The sequence below is a fragment of the Lepidochelys kempii genome, chromosome 8 (genome assembly GCF_965140265.1).
Source record: "Lepidochelys kempii isolate rLepKem1 chromosome 8, rLepKem1.hap2, whole genome shotgun sequence".
Classification (NCBI taxonomy): Eukaryota; Metazoa; Chordata; order Testudines; family Cheloniidae; genus Lepidochelys; species Lepidochelys kempii.
The window spans coordinates 96,362,541-96,381,630 of NC_133263.1; positions in this window are offsets into that span (position 1 = coordinate 96,362,541).

A 19,090-nucleotide genomic window follows, 5' to 3' on the forward strand; every position below is an offset into this window, starting at 1 on the left:
TCTTTTCAAACCTGTGCTCCTTGTAAAACAAAAAAAAATCAAAATCCTAAAAAAAACCCTGCCACTTTTGTCTCCAGGCAAATGGGTAGAGCACACACCCCCTATTTACTTTTAGGAAGAAAAGAAAAAAAAAACCTCTGGGTTGGAAGACTGTGAATTTCCCTGCAGGAGTTAAGTACCCTGCCTCCAGGCAAAGAAAACCTGCAATTCACAAGATAATCCCCTTTTGTCTCTGCTTGGCCACAAAGCAGAGAGAAACCAAGCTGCTTTCAGTTTCAAAGCTGCTTTCTGGACTTCCTAAAAATTCCTTTTTAAAATCTGTATTTCTAGTTCAAAAAATCTCAACTGGATCTCAAAATGATTTCAGGTTAATCCCACCACTGTGCCACCATGTCACGGTTCCTCCCCCACTCTGAACTCTAGGGTACAGATGTGGGGACCTGCATGAAAAACCTCCTAAGCTTATCTTTACCAGCTTAGGTCAAAACTTCCCCAAGGTACAAAATATTACCCCCGTTATCCTTGGACTGGCCGCTACCACCACCAAACTAATACTGGTTACTGGGGAAGAGCTGTTTGGACGCGTCCTTCCCCCCAAAATACTTCCCAAAACCTTGCACCCCCCCTTTCCTGGGAAATGTTGGATAAAAAGCCTCACCAATTTGCATAGGTGACCACAGACCCAAACCCTTGGATCTGAGAACAATGAAAAAGCATTCAGTGTTTTACAAGAAGACTTTTAATAAAAAATAGAAGTAAATAGAAATAAAGAAATCCCCCCTGTAAAATCAGGATGGTAGATATCTTACAGGGTAATTAGATTCAAAAACATAGAGAACCCCTCTAGGCAAAACCTTAAGTTACAAAAAAGATACACAGACAGAAATAGTTATTCTATTCAGCACAATTCTTTTCTCAGCCATTTAAAGAAATCATAATCTAACACATACCTAGCTAGATTACTTACTAAAAGTTCTAAGACTCCATTCCTGTTCTGTCCCCGGCCAAGACGACTACAGACAGACACAGACCCTTTGTTTCTCTCCCTCCTCCCAGCTTTTGAAAGTATCTTGTCTCCTCATTGGTCATTTTGGTCAGGTGCCAGCGAGGTTACCTTTAGCTTCTTAACCCTTTACAGGTGAGAGGAGCTTTCCCCTGGCCAGGAGGGATTTCAAAGGGGTTTACCCTTCCCTTTATATTTATGACATATATATATATACAGAGAACATGTAAAAGTGGAGTAAGAGGCTAATTAATTAAGATGAGCTATTATCAGCAGGAGAAAATAAACTTTTGTAGTGATAATCAAGATGGCCCATTTAGACAGTTGACAAGAAGGTGTGAGGATACTTAACCTGGGGAAATAGATTCAATATCTGTAATGACCCAGCCACTCCCAGTCTCTAGTCAAATGCAAGTTAATGGTATCTAGTTTGCATATTAATTTAAGCTCAGCAGTTTCTCATTGGAGTCTGTTTTTGAAGCTTTTCTGTTGCAAAATTGCCACCCTTAAATCTGTTACTGAGTGGCCAGAGAGGTTGAAGTGTTCTCCTACCGGTTTTTGAATGTTATGATTCCTGATGTCAGATTTGTGTCCATTTATTCTTTTGCGTAGAGACTGTCCGTTTTGGCCAATGTACACTGCAGAGTGGCATTGCTGGCACAGATACAAGATAGTTACAGAATATTATGGTTTATATAATAGACCTGAAATTGCTCTTTAACTCAAGCAATTCTCATACAGACCAATTGAAAACAGGTGTTGATCCCAGTTCAGAGGTACCCGTGGTAACCAACCTTTATGGAAAAATACAGATTTCCATATGTCAGATGTGACCTGACCTTCAAATGAGCAAATTGCAAACATTACAAGTTTTATATAAAAGAATGTAAGCATTAATGAAGTGGCTTCAGCTTTCACGTCTATAGTATTATTGATTACCTAAGCATCATCTGGGAGGGGAGGACATTTTTAGAACTAATGAATAAACAAAAAGAAAAGGAGGACTTGTGGCACCTTAGAGACTAACAAATTTATTTGAGCATAAGCTTTTGTGAGCTACAGCTCACTTCATCGGATGCATTCAGTGGAAAATACAGTGGGGAGATTTATATACACAGAGAACATGAAACAATGGGTGTTACCATACACACTGTAACAAAAGTGATCAGGTAAGGTGAGCTATTACCAGCAGGAGAGTGGGGGGAGGGAACCTTTTATAGTGATAATCAAGGTGGGCCATTTCCAGCAGTTGACAAGAACGTCTGAGGAAGAGTGGGGGGGGAATAAACATGGGGAAATAGTTTTACTTTGTGTAATGACCCATCCACTCCCAGTCTCTATTCAAGCCTAAGTTAATTGTATCCAGTTTGCAAATTAATTCCAATACAGCAGTCTCTCATTGGAGTCTGTTTCTGAAGTTTTTTTGTTGAAGTATTGCCACTCTTAGGTCTGTAATCGAGTGACCAGAGAGACTGAAGTGTTTTCCATCTGGTTTTTGAATGTTATAATTCTTGATGTCTGATTTGTGTCCATTTATTCTTTTACGTAGAGACTGTCCAGTTTGACCAACGTACATGGCAGAGGGGCATTGCTGGCACATGATGGCATATATCACATTGGTAGATGTGCACGTGAATGAGCCTCTGATATTGTGGCTAATGTGATTAGGCCCTATGATGGTGTTCCCTGAATAGATATGTGGACACAGTTGGCAAAGGGGTTTGTTGCAAGGATAGGTTCCTGGGTTAGTGGTTCTGTTGTGTGGTGTGTGGTTGCTGGTGAGTATTTGCTTCAGATTGGGGGGCTGTCTGTAAGCAAGGACTGGCCTGTCTCCCAAGATCTGTGAGAGTGATGGGTCGTCTTTCAGGATAGGTTGTAGATCCTTGATGCGTTGGAGAGGTTTTAGTTGGGGGCTGAAGGTGATGTCTAGTGGTGTTCTGTTATTTTCTTTGTTGGGCCTGTCCTGTAGTAGGTGACTTCTGTGTGCTCTTCTGGCTCTTGTAGCTCACCTTACCTGATCACTTTTGTTACAGTGTGTATGGTAACACCCATTGTTTCATGTTCTCTGTGTATATAAATCTCCCCACTGTATTTTCCACTGAATGCATCCGATGAAGTGAGCTGTAGCTCATGAAAGCTGATGCTCAAATAAATTTGTTAGTCTCTAAGGTGCCACAAGTCCCCCTTTTCTTTTTGCAAATACAGACTAACACGGCTGCTACTCTGAAACCAATGAATAAACAATTATTTTGGAATATTGACCTTCCACAGGTGAGGTGCAGTATGGCTCTGAACATTAAAAGCCTACTAGAGAAATCAAAACCCGAACATAAGAGCTTTACAGGAGTCAATGATCTGCAACACTGCCTATGCTTAAGCAATGATTTCACCCATGTGGCCACAGACCATGCAGGAGGTCTGCACCCTGGTTGGGAACTTCATGGGTGGTCCCAGGGGCGTCTGCTGGTGCAGGGTCCTCGGCAGTGTGATTCTGATAGCGAGCTGGAAGGTGGAGGACCATGGAGCTAGTGATCTCCCAAGATCTGAGTCATATCTCAAGCTGTCCATGGGGGTCTTCTCTTTCCATTGTCTAAAGATCATGATTCATGCAATATATCGCATGGCTATGGCCTGCACATATATGATGTTTGCGTGAATGGATGATGGACTGATAGCCAGACAGAGCTGCCTGCTCTGTGGGTGCACGAGGTCCCTAACACTAGTGCCTGTGGCACACTTGTTTGCCCTTGGAGAGCTCTGACTTTTTCATGTGGTGATGTTTACTCTTTCATTTTTTTAATCAAAGAGAGCAGCTGGTGGCCAATAAAGGGAGGTTTTTATCTTAATAATCGATCCCTAACTCATAAATGTGAAGCTTCCCAGCCTCCTGCTGACATTGCCTGTAGGGTTTTCATTGTCTGTTTAAAAATGGAATGACGTAATTTAATTGTAAAAGTGGTAGAGAGATCATTCTCATGTCACAAGAACATACTATTGCTTGGGCTTGTTTAGAAGATGTAGAATTACCATATTGTCACCGTGAGGGATGTAATCATTCTGTTTACCCCAGTCTGTTACCAACACTCCATTATCAGCCTGTGATTGAATTCATGCTTGTGAGAAATATGTCATCTCGTAGGCGGCAGTATGTAACATTTAAATTAATGTGATTTTTATGCTTATTTCCCCACCACCACAAAAATAGTAATTTTTTGGCTAAAATATATTACATATATGTGGTAACTGAAGATAACTTTCATTTCACCAAAATTGTAAGCCTCCTATCTACATGACCGGCTCACAGAAGAAATTGACAATTGCTGTATACTGTTAGCCCTAATGTGCCTTTAAGGGTTGAAATCCAATAAAAATGACTCTGGTGGAAAGGTCAAATTTGGGATTACTTTCTGTATTCAGCTGCCCATAATGACTGATGTGTCCAGTACCTAATTTCCAGAGTCTAGCTCTGCAGGAATATGGAAATTAGGTATGTGGTCTGCTATTACTTAATTCAAATAATAAAAATAAATATTAAGTTACAGCCTAGAGGCTCGGGATGAGATCAGGACCTTATTGTACTAGGTCATCTACAAACACCTGGTAAGAAACAGTACTTTGGGGTGTACACACACTACGAGTGTATTTTTGCTTGGAACAGTGACTGTGTCAATGAGAGTTGTTGGGTTTTTTTCCTCCTAGTCTGGGAATCACTGAGAGAAGAACAGAAAAGGGCTTGAAGGCTGTAGGATCAAAGCAGAATGGCTCACTTAGGTCACATGACAGAAAGTATAAAACCAAATCACTTGTTGGCTGGATCGCTCTTGTGAGGAAGTCTCCCTCTGTCTTCATTTTAACACACGTACCCCTAAATATCTGACAGCTGAGTGCTTTCAATTGTACTTCAGAAACACTCTGCTCAGTAAACATGGATGACATTTGTGTTATTTGGTTAAGTTATTTTGCTTGTTCCATCCCTAAAGAGACCTAATCATCTGAGCATGTAAATAGGAAGTTGGGTGAATCTTCTGCAGTGGTCAAAGCTATAGGGGACATATGTCTTTAATATTAGTGTTGCATTCTCTCTCTCTCTCTAACAAACAAGTCATTTGTCTTCCTTGCTTTACTTCTTGAAACTTAAGTTAGAGACACATAGGCGAAGGATAGTATCTCTGATTGCCCCTAATCCTCCTCCCTGGAAACTGGTGGAAGGAGGGAAAGGTTCCTGTATGGCAGTAATAAAGTGAAAGAAAGAAAACTGTTTAAAAGACAAAAAGGAGAGATGTTAAACAGGTACATCTGGAGGTACAATAGCTATAGACTCTCTTTTGTGGCTTTGTGCACTTAACGTGCATTGGCAGGACTGTCTTCTAGTCGATGTTAATATCTGTGTTGAGATAAGAGAGGGTTTTTTCCCCTTGTATAGGCTACTGCGGCATTCTAAAGCCCCAGGCAGAAAGGTGTCTATTTAAATATGTCAGAAGCCTGCCCCAGACAACTGTGCTCAACATGCCCTTGACCATTTATGTCAGTGTGGCCCATGCAAAAACACAATTCTATGTGCCAGCCATGTACAATATTTGTTTGGTGTTTTTTAAAACTGAATGATACACATGTTGTTACTAATTTATTTGTGACATAGCAGCTGTTTTATCCTCTCATCTCTTATACATCTCTAATTTTTCAGAACCCATCCCAAACAGTGTATAGGGCCACAGAGCCAGCTTACATCTGCATACAAACTGACATTTCCCCCACCTCTTGGAATGTTCACAGATATTGCAAGTATTTTTCAATGAAAACTAATCACTCTGACATGCATAACCCAATTCTTTGGTCGTTACTTATAATTCAGGCAAAATGCCTATTGTCTTCAGTTGGAGTTTTGCATGGACAGTTAGATCAGGCCCAGAAACATGCTGCAAAACCAAGTGAAAATACAATTTAAGACATGGCAAAACACTAAAAATGACTAAAAGACATCATCACGCTGATCGTTCTCCCTCTCTCACTCACACACAGCCAGATTCACCTCAGGTGTAACTCCATACCCTTTACTGGAGTTGCAAGAGGAATAAATTTGATGCTCTTGCTCTCTTAATTAGCTAGACCTTGCATATATGTCTTACACTTCTAGTTTACCTCTGCATGGAGAAAGGCGGTACCTTTGTGTGGTAAACCTGGCACTGATTTCCTAAGTAAGCTGTTGTAGGCATTGTGACACCTGCAGTTAGAATATTCTGTTATTAAGGGCTGGCTAAGATTGACAGCTAGGGGTGACTAATACTTTATAGGGTCATCTACAGTAATTATAGAAATTTTCATAGAACAATATCCTCTTCTGAGAGGTGCATCTGTAATTTGTTTATACCTCATTAATGAGGTACTTGTTTTCATAAGAGTGGCTTATTGAAAATGCATTGCAACATACAGATCCAATATGTTATGGCTCTGTCTGTATTTTTTATGAATTTTTGAGCCTTTAAGCCCTTTGTGTCTTAAACATATCTGTGCTACATGAATAACATCACAATGATAATGGAATAATTTTCTGTCACTTTCCAAAGACAAGCATATTTGTCATCATTACAGACCCATCTAACTTCATAGTACTGCAGTCATCGGATAACTTTCATGCTGCATTATTTATAGATTCATAGATTCATAGATATTTAGGTCAGAAGGGACCATTATGATCATCTAGTCTGACCTCCTGCACAATGCAGGCCACAGAATTTCACCCACCACTCCTAAAAAAGACCTCACACCTATATCTGTGCTATTGAAGTCCTCAAATTGTAGTTTGAAGACCTCAAGGAGCAGAGAATCCTCCAGCAAGTGACCCGTGCCCCATGCTACAGAGGAAGGCGAAAAACCTCCAGGGCCTTCCAATCTGCCCTGGAGGAAAATTCCTTCCCGACCCCAAATATGGCGATCAGCTAAACCCTGAGCATATGGGCAAGATTCATCAGCCAGATACTACAGAAAATTCTTTCCCGGGTAACTTGGATCTTACCCCATCTAAAAACCCATCACAGGCCATTGGGCCTATTTACCATGAATATTTAATTACCAAAACCATGTTATCCCATCATACCATCTCCTCCATAAACTTATCGAGTTTAATCTTAAAGCAAGATAGATCTTTTGCCCCCACTACTTCCCTCGGAAGGCTATTCCAAAACTTCACTCCTCTGATGGTTAGAAACCTTCGTCTAATTTCTAATCTAAATTTCCTAGTGGCCAGTTTATATCCATTTGTTCTTGTGTCCACATTGGTATTGAGTTTAAATAATTCCTCTCCCTCTCTGGTATTTATCCCTCTGATATATTTATAGAGAGCAATCATATCTCCCCTCAACCTTCTTTTAGTTAGGCTAAACAAGCCAAGCTCCCTGAGTCTCCTTTCATAAAACAAGTTTTCCATTCCTCGGATCATCCTAGTAGCCCTTCTCTGTACCTGTTCCAGTTTGAATTCATCCTTCTTAAACATGGGAGACCAGAACTGAACACAGTATTCCAGGTGAGGTCTCACCAGTGCCTTATATAACGGTACTAAAACCTCCTTATCCCTACTGGAAATACCTCTCCTGATGCATCCCAAGACGACATTAGCTTTTTTCACAGCCATATCACATTGGCAGCTCATAGTCAACCTATGATCAACCAATACTCCAAGGTCCTTTTCCTCCTCCGTTACTTCTAGTTGATGCGTCCCTAGCTTATAACTAAAATTCTTGTTATTAATCCCTAAATGCATGACCTTACACTTCTCACTATTAAATTTCATCCTATTCCTATTACTCCAGTTTACAAGGTCATCCAGATCCTCCTGTAGGGTATCCCTGTCCTTCTCTAAATTAGCAATACCTCCCAGCTTTGTATCATCTGCAAACTTTATTAGCACACTCCCACTTTTTGTGCCCAGGTCAGTAATAAAAAGATTAAATAAGATTGGTCCCAAAACTGATCCTTGAGGAACTCCACTGGTAACCTCCCTCCAACTTGACAGTTCACCTTTCAGTAGGACCCGTTGTAGTCTCCCCTTTAACCAATTCCCTATCCACCTTTCAATTTTCCTATTGATGCCCATCTTATCCAATTTAACTAATAATTCCCCATGTGGCACAGTATCAAACGCCTTACTAAAATCTAAATAAATTAGATCCACTGCGTTTCCTTTATCTAAAAAATCTGTTACTCTCTCAAAGAAGGAAATCAGGTTGGTTTGGCACGATCTACCTTTTGTAAAACCATGTTGTATTTTGTCCCATTTACCATTGACTTCAATGTCCTTAACTACCTTCTCCTTCAAAATTTTTTCCAAGACCTTGCATACTACAGATGTCAAACTAACAGGCCTATAATTACTTGGATCACTTTTTTTCCCTTTCTTAAAAATAGGAACTATGTTAGCAATTCTCCAATCATATGGTACAACCCCTGAATTTACAGATTCATTAAAAATTCTTGCTAATGGGCTTGCAATTTCTTGTGCCAATTCTTTTAATATTCTTGGATGAAGATTATCTGGGCCCCCCGATTTAGCCCCATTAAGCTGTTTGAGTTTCGCTTCTACCTCAGATATGGTGATGTCCATTTATGGTGGAACTTAACTTTTATTTTTCCCACTTCCTTCCAGATGCATCTATAAAGATTTTAGGCACATTATCCTTTTCTTTCTTATATTCATGTCATGGTATGTTGTTTTTTTTCTTTGAGGCCTTCACTTTGTTCAGTATAATTTCTTCTTAATATCTGAGAGTAAAATTTATCTACATCCTGACACAAGTTTTTTCATTAGTGTAGCTGAATGAGGTTTATACTTGAGCTTTCGGAATTTTTCTTACAGAATGTTCTTCTGTTGGAAAATGCTGATTCATCCAAAGCAAAATATTTTGCAAAAATGTGTGATTTTTGACAACATTTTGTTTTTTGGGAGGGCTGAACAGAATGTTGCATTCCGACAAGGTCAAAGTATTCTGTTTCAGCCTTTTCCAAATGGAATATCTGAATTTTCCATTACAAAATACAATTTTTAGAAGATTTAATTAAAAGTTATCATAGAGTATCAAATTTTGAAAGTCAAAATTGAAAGGAACTGTTTTGTTTTTATCAGAACAAAACATTTTGATCATCCTGAAAGGATTATTTTTTCGGACATTTGTTTCACTGGAAACATCTATCCTGTTTTGGTTTTGTTTCAGAATGGAAAAAAGCAAAACTGCAGTATTTCCCACAAAATGAAAAATCTGGTTTCCTCCCTTCTCGTGTTTATATAGATAGTTACAGTAGAAATCCCCAGTCATGCAAGTCACTTTGCATTGGCAGACCTCTGCACTTAAATGGAATAACATAAAGGATCAGAGACTAAGATTGAATAATATCATACCAAAGCTATGACTACTTCATTGGACTTCATATTTGTCACTGTTGTACCCCTTGGCCATGGTGGAAGTGCAAAGAGAAAGTAGGGGATAGAATTCAGGTCCTCTGGCTCTGAAATTACAAGAGCCCCATCACTTCAGCTGAAAGAGAATCTTGCTTAGTTGCTAGGGTCTATGACGAACCATTGAAAGAGTTCTGATGGTATCCAGTAGAGTGTAGTGAAGCACCCACACACACATGCACACGCACAGACACACACAGAGTTCTTCACTGTAATATCTCTATGTTTTTAGTACTTGTATATAACCATGTATTGTCGTTTTTCCTCTGCCTGTGGCTCCTAAAAATGCAAAGTATATAAACAACAATAGAAACCCTGAGCAACAAGCAAAATACTTGTGAGCAAATAAAGCAGTGTGTTTGTCAAAGGGACCATAGAGTATATCTACCTAGAGGGCCATACAATATCTCTAATTGAGGGACTGGTACTCAGTCTGAAGATGGCTAGGTCAACATGAAAGAAGACCTAGTACCCATCTGCGACCCTAGGCATGTACTCGGCGTGGCTAGCCCGTCCTTCTGCTCACTCTGCTGGGTCTGCACTCTGTATTTAGTGCATTAACTTGATGAGCACTAACGCAAGTATGTCTCTTTGAGCTGGGAATCACACCCCCAGCTCAAAGTGTAGACATACCCTCAGCATGGCTTGGAAGGGCAGGAGCCCCAGGGCCATTCTAGGATACGCTGGCTGTTTGCAGACCCCAAAGGGCCACTCTCAGATGGAGAATAGCTGGAGTGCAGTAATACTCCCAACTGCTCCTGCAGGCCCCTGACATGTCTCATGTAACCCTTCTGCCCGTCAGAGTTGGCAGCAACAAGGGCCGGGTTCAATATCTAGGGGATCCATTCCAATAACACAATGCAAACCGGCTCGAGCCCCCACCCAGTGACCTGGGACAAATATATACCACCCCCGCTGGGCGCCTCCAAGAGGCAATACTTCCCCTCTCGCAAGCACATAGTCTGAGTGTAGCAAAAGCCTTTTAATAACAGAGAGAAACAATGTGGCATTATGTTGGAGAAACACCACCAACAGGATTCATAACACAACCCATGAGCAAAAAAAAAACCCACCCCAGGCAAATTGGGGCATGCCCTTTTCCCTTTGGTTCTTGAGTCCAGCAACCCCAAATCACCCAAAGTCCCAAAAGTCCAATGCCCCAAAAGTCTCTGTCCCTGGTCAGGGCAGCCCCAGAGTTCGAAAGTTTGTCTGCAGAGCTTTACCTCCCAACCTGGGTGGAAATGGGACGGGGGTAAGAGGCACCTTACATGATCTGAAGCTGACCGCCCCATAGCTCCATAGCGGCGCTCCGCTCCGCCAGCCGCCCCACAAACTCCTTCGCTCAGCTGCGCTCCGCTCCGCCAGCCGCCCCACAAACTCCTTCGCTCAGCTGCGCTCCGCTCCACCAGCCGCCCCACAAACTCCTTCACTCAGCTGCGCTCCGCTCCGCCAGCCGCCCCACGAACTCCTTCGCTCAGCTCCACGGCCCACAAGCAGCTCCTGCCATCCACACACTGCTCCGCGTCGAACTGCTTCACCAGCTGTCCCGCAAACTGCTCAACAATATATCTTCAAGCTCCCCCACTACTTAACACAACACTCAGTGATTTCAGCTCTTAGGTGAATTCAGCTTGTAGTAGGGGAGCCCCAGTGCTGATGCACTGTCAGCCCAAAGTGAGCTCAGCAGCCTATAACTAGACTTCTAATGAAATCAAAATTAGCTCTGATATTCCACAGTGGAGAGAGGAGGAAGTGCAATTAGCATGTAAGGCCCTCACCAAGGGGCCCATGCCACCAAGTATTACTACTTGTCCCCAGCCTCTCTCCATTCACACAGTTTTGGAACCCATGACTCTTGCCTAGCGAGTGCTACTTAGTTGATGGTGAATCCCTCCATCATAACAAAAGGCCACGTACAGTTCCAAGCACAGTTCCCATAATCAGGGTAATAACAATTTATTCTTCCTGCCCCAATAACAGAGACACTGGGGATCCCACAGCAGCCAAAGTGACCATTTGGGCAGCTATGGTCTCATTCTAGGCGTGGTGGGTGTGCCTATGCAAATGAGATCGGCCCCTGAAGCTCTTTTCCACAACTTGCCACACCTCACCACCAGATGTCAGGGTGGAGCTCATCCTGACACTGCTTACACTCCTATACAGGGAGTGAGGATTGGGAATTTGTGTAGGAGCAGGTTATTCCTGCTCTATGCCAGGTGGGCACTAGGAACATCTAGCTGGGGAGGTACAACAGTTTTCTCTGTCCTTTTCTCTGTTAGAACACTATAAAGGGAGAGACTGCATGAGTGGATCTGGTTGTATATTTTAGATCAAATCTAAATCCACACAAGCTCTGGACACAAACAAGGGACTGATCTTTCATATACTTGGGTTTAGGATTCAACAAAAGCTTACCTCCAGTGTCAAATTATGTTTTATTCAACACTTGCAAACAAAAACATCAATGACCATTGGTCTCGGCTGATCAGGAATGTTAAGGCACTGAAAGCGATTACAGTACTGACAGGAAAGGTATATGCGTGCTACAAAAATCAGCCACTAAAAGGCAACTATATGTGGAACTAATTTCTAATCGCACAAGTGGAATACAATAAAGCCAAAGTATGTGAGTGGAAGAGTAAGATATGGAAATTGCTTGCTTGGCCCAGCACTAAGAAAAAGTGTGAAGGAGCCCATTCAGAAGACATGTCGTGAACACTTGTAAGAGACTGTACTTCTTACTCAAGATGTGTTAATGCATTCCTAGAATTGTATAGCAATCTATATACAGGAGAGAATGTACTTGGTTCATAATACAAATTACATTTCATGACTAGATAATACAAACTTGCAAACCTCTCCCATGGTGGCAGCACTGTTGAGAGAATGTCCTTATTCACTGAGAAGTAGGGGAGGTGATTATTGCACCATGGTGTAGTATGGTGTACCTATAACAGGTCACTGTCCTTCCCCTGTGGCTTTGCCTTCTGGGGAGGAAGCAAATAAGACATAGGAAAGTCTATGAAATTCATGAATGGTGAGAGCACCCTAAAAATGCGATTGGACCTGGAGTGTGTCTGAGTGGCCTTGCAAGGTACTCGGTACAGGAACAAGGATCTAGGAGAGGAGAATCATAGCTAGTATTTGCTTATTTTATTTAAAATTAGTATATGTCAATCTTAAAGCTAATCAGTAATTAGCTCTTAATAATAAAAGCAACAGGAATAGGAATTTTCACTTAATTCAATAAACCATTGGCTGGACATCTGTGAACCCAGCTGCCAGAGATTTTCTCCTACTCTATGCAATGTCATACTTTAATTATCTCCCTTTATTATGACAAGCTTCCGTATGATAGTATGCCTGGATTCCAAAAGAAAATCCCCTACTGTGCAGCTTATATGAAGCCAATTCCTTGCTGTACATAAGTGCAAAGAAAATGTTGGCCAGTGCTCCAGCTATGCAGACATTGCAGGTAATCTAAGAAACTGTGGCAGTAGTGCAAACTGACAATAATCCCAACAGGTCCATCTCAGATAACGTTCACAAGCCAACATTTCTCTTAGGCTGTAGTCATCAAGTGGAAATGATCCTGTTTTGCAGTACTGGAGGAAATGATAGTTTTGTGTATCCTGGATATTTGTATGTGTTCTGTCAGCATTGCATGCTGCAAGAAAATATGTTTTAAAACAATAAGAGGTTGCTGTGTAATATGGAAGGTTATGGTGAGACATTGTGCAGGTTTAAGTAAGTGATCATAGATCACTTGAGCTGTTCAGAGGTTCTACTCAAAGGAGAACAACATTTACTGAGCCCCACCTCTGCTTCATGAGAGATGTCTCTTCTACCAGATAATCTGCTTCTGAAATATTCTGAATATAGGGATTTGTAGGTTTTAAAAAACTGGTGTGGATTATAAAGCAGTCCACATAGCTGAACTAAAGAAGCTTCTGATCTCATCCTACTGTGTGCATACACTATGTTGTTCATATCCAATGTCCATGCGGCTCTGTCATTGGATTGGACAGTGTGGACCAACCTTATCATTGTTAATTCAAACCGAAACCAACCCTTTAAATTATGGCACTATTTAAACAGCTCCCAGTTCAGGAGAGTCTGTACAAACAACTCCAGCACTTGCGAAGTTTTACAAAGAAATTCTGTCTTGGAATGAAATGGAGTGAGCTAAGTAGATTGCTAGAAGTGTGTTATATAGCAAGTTATTTCTTGTGTGAAAACTCTTCTGAGCCTCTGCAGCTCATGAGTTATGAGCTATCAAACTTTCAGATAAACCCCCATAGCCCACTGACAACCAAATGATATCGTGCATTTGCTCTTTAAATTTGTCTCCCATGACAGAACAAACCAGCCATTTTTTCACTATTTTATTACTCTTTTTTGTTAGTCTTTTACCTCATAGCTACTGCTTGGTTTCAGAGAAGCTATAAAAATCTGGTGGTTTGATTAACTCTGTTACAAGTATTGTAGCTAAAGGTATGCTGTGGTTTTTAGGTTTAGATTGAGAAATACCATCAGACTTAGAAGGACAAAACAAATCCCGTATATTAAGAAACACCGACGGAAGTAAGGTGGCTGCTCTCACTGAAATAGCAGTAATATGGTACTCAGCTTAAATGGACATTCTCACAGATGTGAGAACAAAAAAGAACATGTGCACAAAAATGTTGGTGGATAAGTGGCTTAAAGCACCGGCAGCCAAAAGCTGCTTTCACAGGTGACTAGAATGTGGAGGAGTCTGACAAGAATAGCATGTGTGCAAATGATTAATATTTGAAAGAATCAGCACCAGCTTTCAAATGGGTTCATGCAAGAGGGGGGAAGTGGATTCTTTGCTGTTCTCTAAGAATTCATGTGCAACTATATTTAATTATCACTTGCAAGTGTGCATTAGTAATTAATACCTGATACACTGAACCACATAAGGCCATATAAATTAGGATATTAACTAGTAGTAAACCAGATTACATTTAGATTTAAATTTCTTGTTTAGTTACCCTGAAGAATATATGAAATGGCAGCCATTAGAGAGTTCATAAGAGCTTGCTAAGGAAGAAAGAAAAGAGGGATAAAGGAAGGAGGAAAAAAAGAAAGGAAGGATGGGTATTTTTCATGGTCTGCATACTACTATGCTGCAGGTTAATATAATCAAATAGAGCCTATATCCTAGCTAGTATTTTAAAGTCCAAACTTTTTATGCTTGGCATTCAGGTTTTTGGTTGTACTTCTGATACTTGTCAAATCGGTGAGTCGGTGTTGTCATGTTTGTGAGCAAAAAGAATTATTTGCCTTAAACACCCCACCATGAAAAGGCTGATGGCCTGATTTAAGTCAGTTGTGGATCTGGGCCCATGTTAGTTGAATCACCTGCTTCAGTCAGCATGTTACTCTCCCTGATATAAGGGAGATAGGAAAGGATTCTCTGGGGAGAGAAGACTGAGTAGTCAAGTTTGGGGAGAAGATCTGAGTTGGCTGCTATGTTATCTTATTGTTACTAAGGGCAAGACCCCAGTTTTGATTCTACACAATGTTTGAAAATTGTCTTATAGCATGTTGGTTACACAGCTATATTCTTATCCTTGTTTTTGTAAATGAAACCTTCTGTTTAAAAAATACAGCCATCTCCTTAAATTTACATCAGTATAAAAAAGCATTGTTTGCTAAATTCATAGTCTGGCTCCAATTTGGATGCGCTAGTGAAGTCCAGTAATCTGTATTTCATATTCTACCTGTATTAGTATAGGATATAGCTGTTTCTTTATTAGGTCCAAAATAAAAATCTTTCTCTTAATGTCAAAAAGGTAATTCTGAACTAATTGTTTTAAAACAATATAGAAAGCACAGTGCAAGTGTTTAAATTATGGTCTGGCAGTCACGGTGCTAGTCTGGGGCTTTAGTGACCTGGTTTCAATTCTTTGATATGCTACAGACTTCTTGGGATGGTGTCCCTAGCCTCTGTTTGCAAGAAGTTGGGAATGGGCGACATGGGATAGATCACTTGTTGATTACCCGTTCTGTTCATTCCCTCTGAAGCACCTGGCCACTGTTAGAAGACAGGATACTGGGCTAGATAGACCTTTGGTCTGACCCAGTATGGCCATTCTTATGTTGTTTTGACCCATGGGCAAGTTATTTAGTTTTTCTCCATTTCAGTTCCCTGTCTGTAGAATGGGCTTCCCTACCTTACAGGGATGTTATGAAGATAAATACATAAAAGATTGTGAATTATTGAGATTTTTTGGTGGTGGGGAGGGGCATATAATTAGTTAACACCCTATTCTCCAGGTTTATGAAGTTGACCTTTTCAAAAGTCCCTGCAGTGGGATTACATTGGAGACCAAAACATAGAAGAGGGATTGCGGAGCCATGTCTCTGCTCTGCATATGGTGTATGTCTGTATCTTGTACAGGGGCAACTGAATCCAGATCTAGTTTTCAGAATGTAATCAGGAATGTGATATCAATCTGGATTATAGATTAAAAAGTAGCACAAAGAGCATATATGTGAACCATAAATGGTCATTATTGCATGCGGTACTATAAAGCCTGTGATGTCAAATGTGTTTCAAAAGGAGATAGACACACATTTAGTAGAAAACAATATAACTGAGCACTAAGGAGACAAAGTAAGTTTATTGATTTAAATTGACATCCTGACTTCTGTCCATCCCCAAATAATATTATGCTGATCAGAGTTGGTTGATTAGTATGTGCTAAATAATGTAATTGCTAATTTTTGCTGTTATTTTGAAAATAAATTATTTGTTGAATAAATATTTTCAATCAGTTCTAATGTTAATCATCATTTCTCTTTGCAGGAAAAGTCTGTATATGCATAACAATAGGTATCCCTCCACTTGCAGCTTCCTGGAGGCAGAACCTGACCTGTCAGTCAAGGCAGGTTAGAAGTGGCCACACCCATGAAGATTTCCTTCCCTACTCCTCAGTTCATTCTCATTACAACAGACACAGAAAGGCACTAGCAGAGCTCCCCCTTTGATTCTACAACAAAATAACATGTTGGGCTACCCTATTTAGCCATGTAGGAGCCAGGAGGGTTTGACAGGAGTTTTTCCACCTCCACTCTCTGGCTGTAACCCTCCCCCTAAAGCTGGAGAAGGCAAAACCCAAACAGAAGGGTTGCAGGCAGGCTTTTCCAGACTCTCACAAGCCAACCCAACTCTAAAAGGGATGTTTCTTCCTATTATTTGGTTTATTGCATTTTACTGAATTGTCTTTTAGTCTAAGGGCTCTTCAGATAGCTTGCTTGAAATCCCCTCTTCTAATGCTGAGGTAACTGCATGCACCAGCTTCCAGTGAATTGGTAAGCTTCTCAGGTAGCTGCACCACACAGGCACCCCAAGGCACAAGGATGCCGGCAGGAAAGGGTGCAAAATCTTCTGGGCTGCCAACCCCAGCTCCTGGTGAGGGCCACCATGCCCCATTGACTAGACTACCATCCTCAGCCCCTGCTGAGGGCCACCATGTATCACCAATCATCCACAGCTCCTGCTATGGGTCAGCATGCTCATCGCTTCTTCACCCTCCTCCAAGCAACAAAATGTAGAAGGACAAGAAGAACAGCCCAAATTTGGAACAACAAGGAAGTGGTAAGGGGAATCTTGGCCCACCATTGACTTCTGTCTATCCCTTCTTTTCACTTTATCAAGCTGTGGGTCTGTTCTCATGTAACTACCAAGTTGATAGTGGGAATCAGTGAGAGAAGATGGCCATGCGCACACTGGGATTCCATAGGACAAAATGGCTGCACGCTCACACTGAATCACAAGGGTGCAGCCATTTTGTCTCATTGAATCCCAGACAAAATGGCTGTTCTCTGGGATTTGGTGACACAAAATGGGTGACTCATGTGGTCACTCTCTATGGCATGGGTTCTCAAGCTGGAGGGAACAAACAGGTGGCAGGGATTGCAACCACCAGCCTAAGTAAGAGGGGTACTGGATAGAAGGGAGGAGGATCCCTGTATGGAAAATATTCTGAATCACTGTACTATGGGACTTAGAGAGTCAAAATATCTGCTGATTGTGAAGTCGTCTTCTGTTCCTCTCCTAACCATAGGCTAATGGAGCATCTGTAAAGTTCAAAGAGCTCACTTATGAATCATCTCAAAAGAGCATGCAGCCGGTGGGGTTCTCCTTTCAGATATCCTCATCAGAGATACCCGGTGACCTTAGGACATGGAGATCACTTATTTTCTGCCCCACAACAAAGGGAAAGATCATGTGGTCAGGGTATGCTCCTTATCCTAGTTCTCAGAGGGCCATTTCTTTCTCTTCCCCTCTGACTCTAAGAAGTTGAGAGAGGAAAAAATGGATTACATAAGGACAACTACAGATTCTGACTTCAAGTCACTCCTTCACAAAGGAAATTTCTAAGGTTCTGGTTTCCAGTAAAACAAAGTCACAGAACTCTCTCATTCTGTAGTTGTTCAGATTTCAAATCTGTGAAGTGCAAGAGCACTTGTCTAAAAGGGACAAGAAAACTCCCCAGAACTGCAGCCTGAGTTTGATTTATTATAATAATAATAATAAAGACACCTCATGGTACTACTGATAAGAGCTAGCCAACATAAATCAGACTAAATCTGTATCCTGTTTTCTCTTCTCTTTAGGTAAAGTAAGCACCTGACCAACTTCTTCTGAATAACAGATCAACACTAAAAATAATGGATGGATGACACAGCAATTCAGCTTGATTTTGCTAGAATTTTCAAAATCCAGCACCCCTTTCCACAAATCTGGTATGTGACATTCCAATAGAAATACATTTTTTAAAGTTCCTGCTTCCAGTATCTTGTCCTGTCGTCCATTGGGACCTAGGGGTGGAGTGGAGGGAGGAAGCCACTGTTACTATACTGTGGATACTAAGATAATATACTGTTTATTCTACAATCCTTATCACCATAGTATCTGAGCATCTTCCCAGGACATTAACCAATATGACTAAAATTCGTCATGTGTGGTTTGCTCTCTCTCTCTCGTCTTCTACCTGGTGGGAAAATTGTCTGTGCAGTGTAGTGTTTTGATAAGGTTTGGTTTAAATATGGCTGCCGTCTTAAGTTTACATGATGGTAACCCTTCTGTCTGACCAATGGAAGTTCTGATAAATACCAAAAGGTGGGTTAGTGCTCTTTGACCATTAGAACTGTAGCCTTGACATGAAGCCTTGAAGGTAAGAGTGAGTAAAAGAAGAAGCCCTCATGACTCTCATAATGATGCAGAAGATTGCCCCTGGTTAGGAGGTTGGGAACAAGGTATTTTTTGTGTATTAAAAAGACAATTCTTCTTAGAATTTTTAATAACAACAAAGTTTGGATTCATTTAGCTGTTATCTAGAGCTCAGAAGAGCAATTGGTTTGTTGCTAATAAAACTTCTAATTGTACTTGTTCAGCATAAGAAACGCTAGTTAGCAAGCTGTTTAAAATTCCTGTAATTAAGGAGGGAACTGGAATAAATTTCAGTTGGTGGAACTACTTCATATCTCAATCCAGTAGGAAACCAACAATTGTACAAAGATACCAGTTCCAGGATGAAATATATTTGTATGCTGGTTTTTTCCATTTTAAAGGTGTACTTAGCATCTCTCAGTGCAAAGCCCCTCAG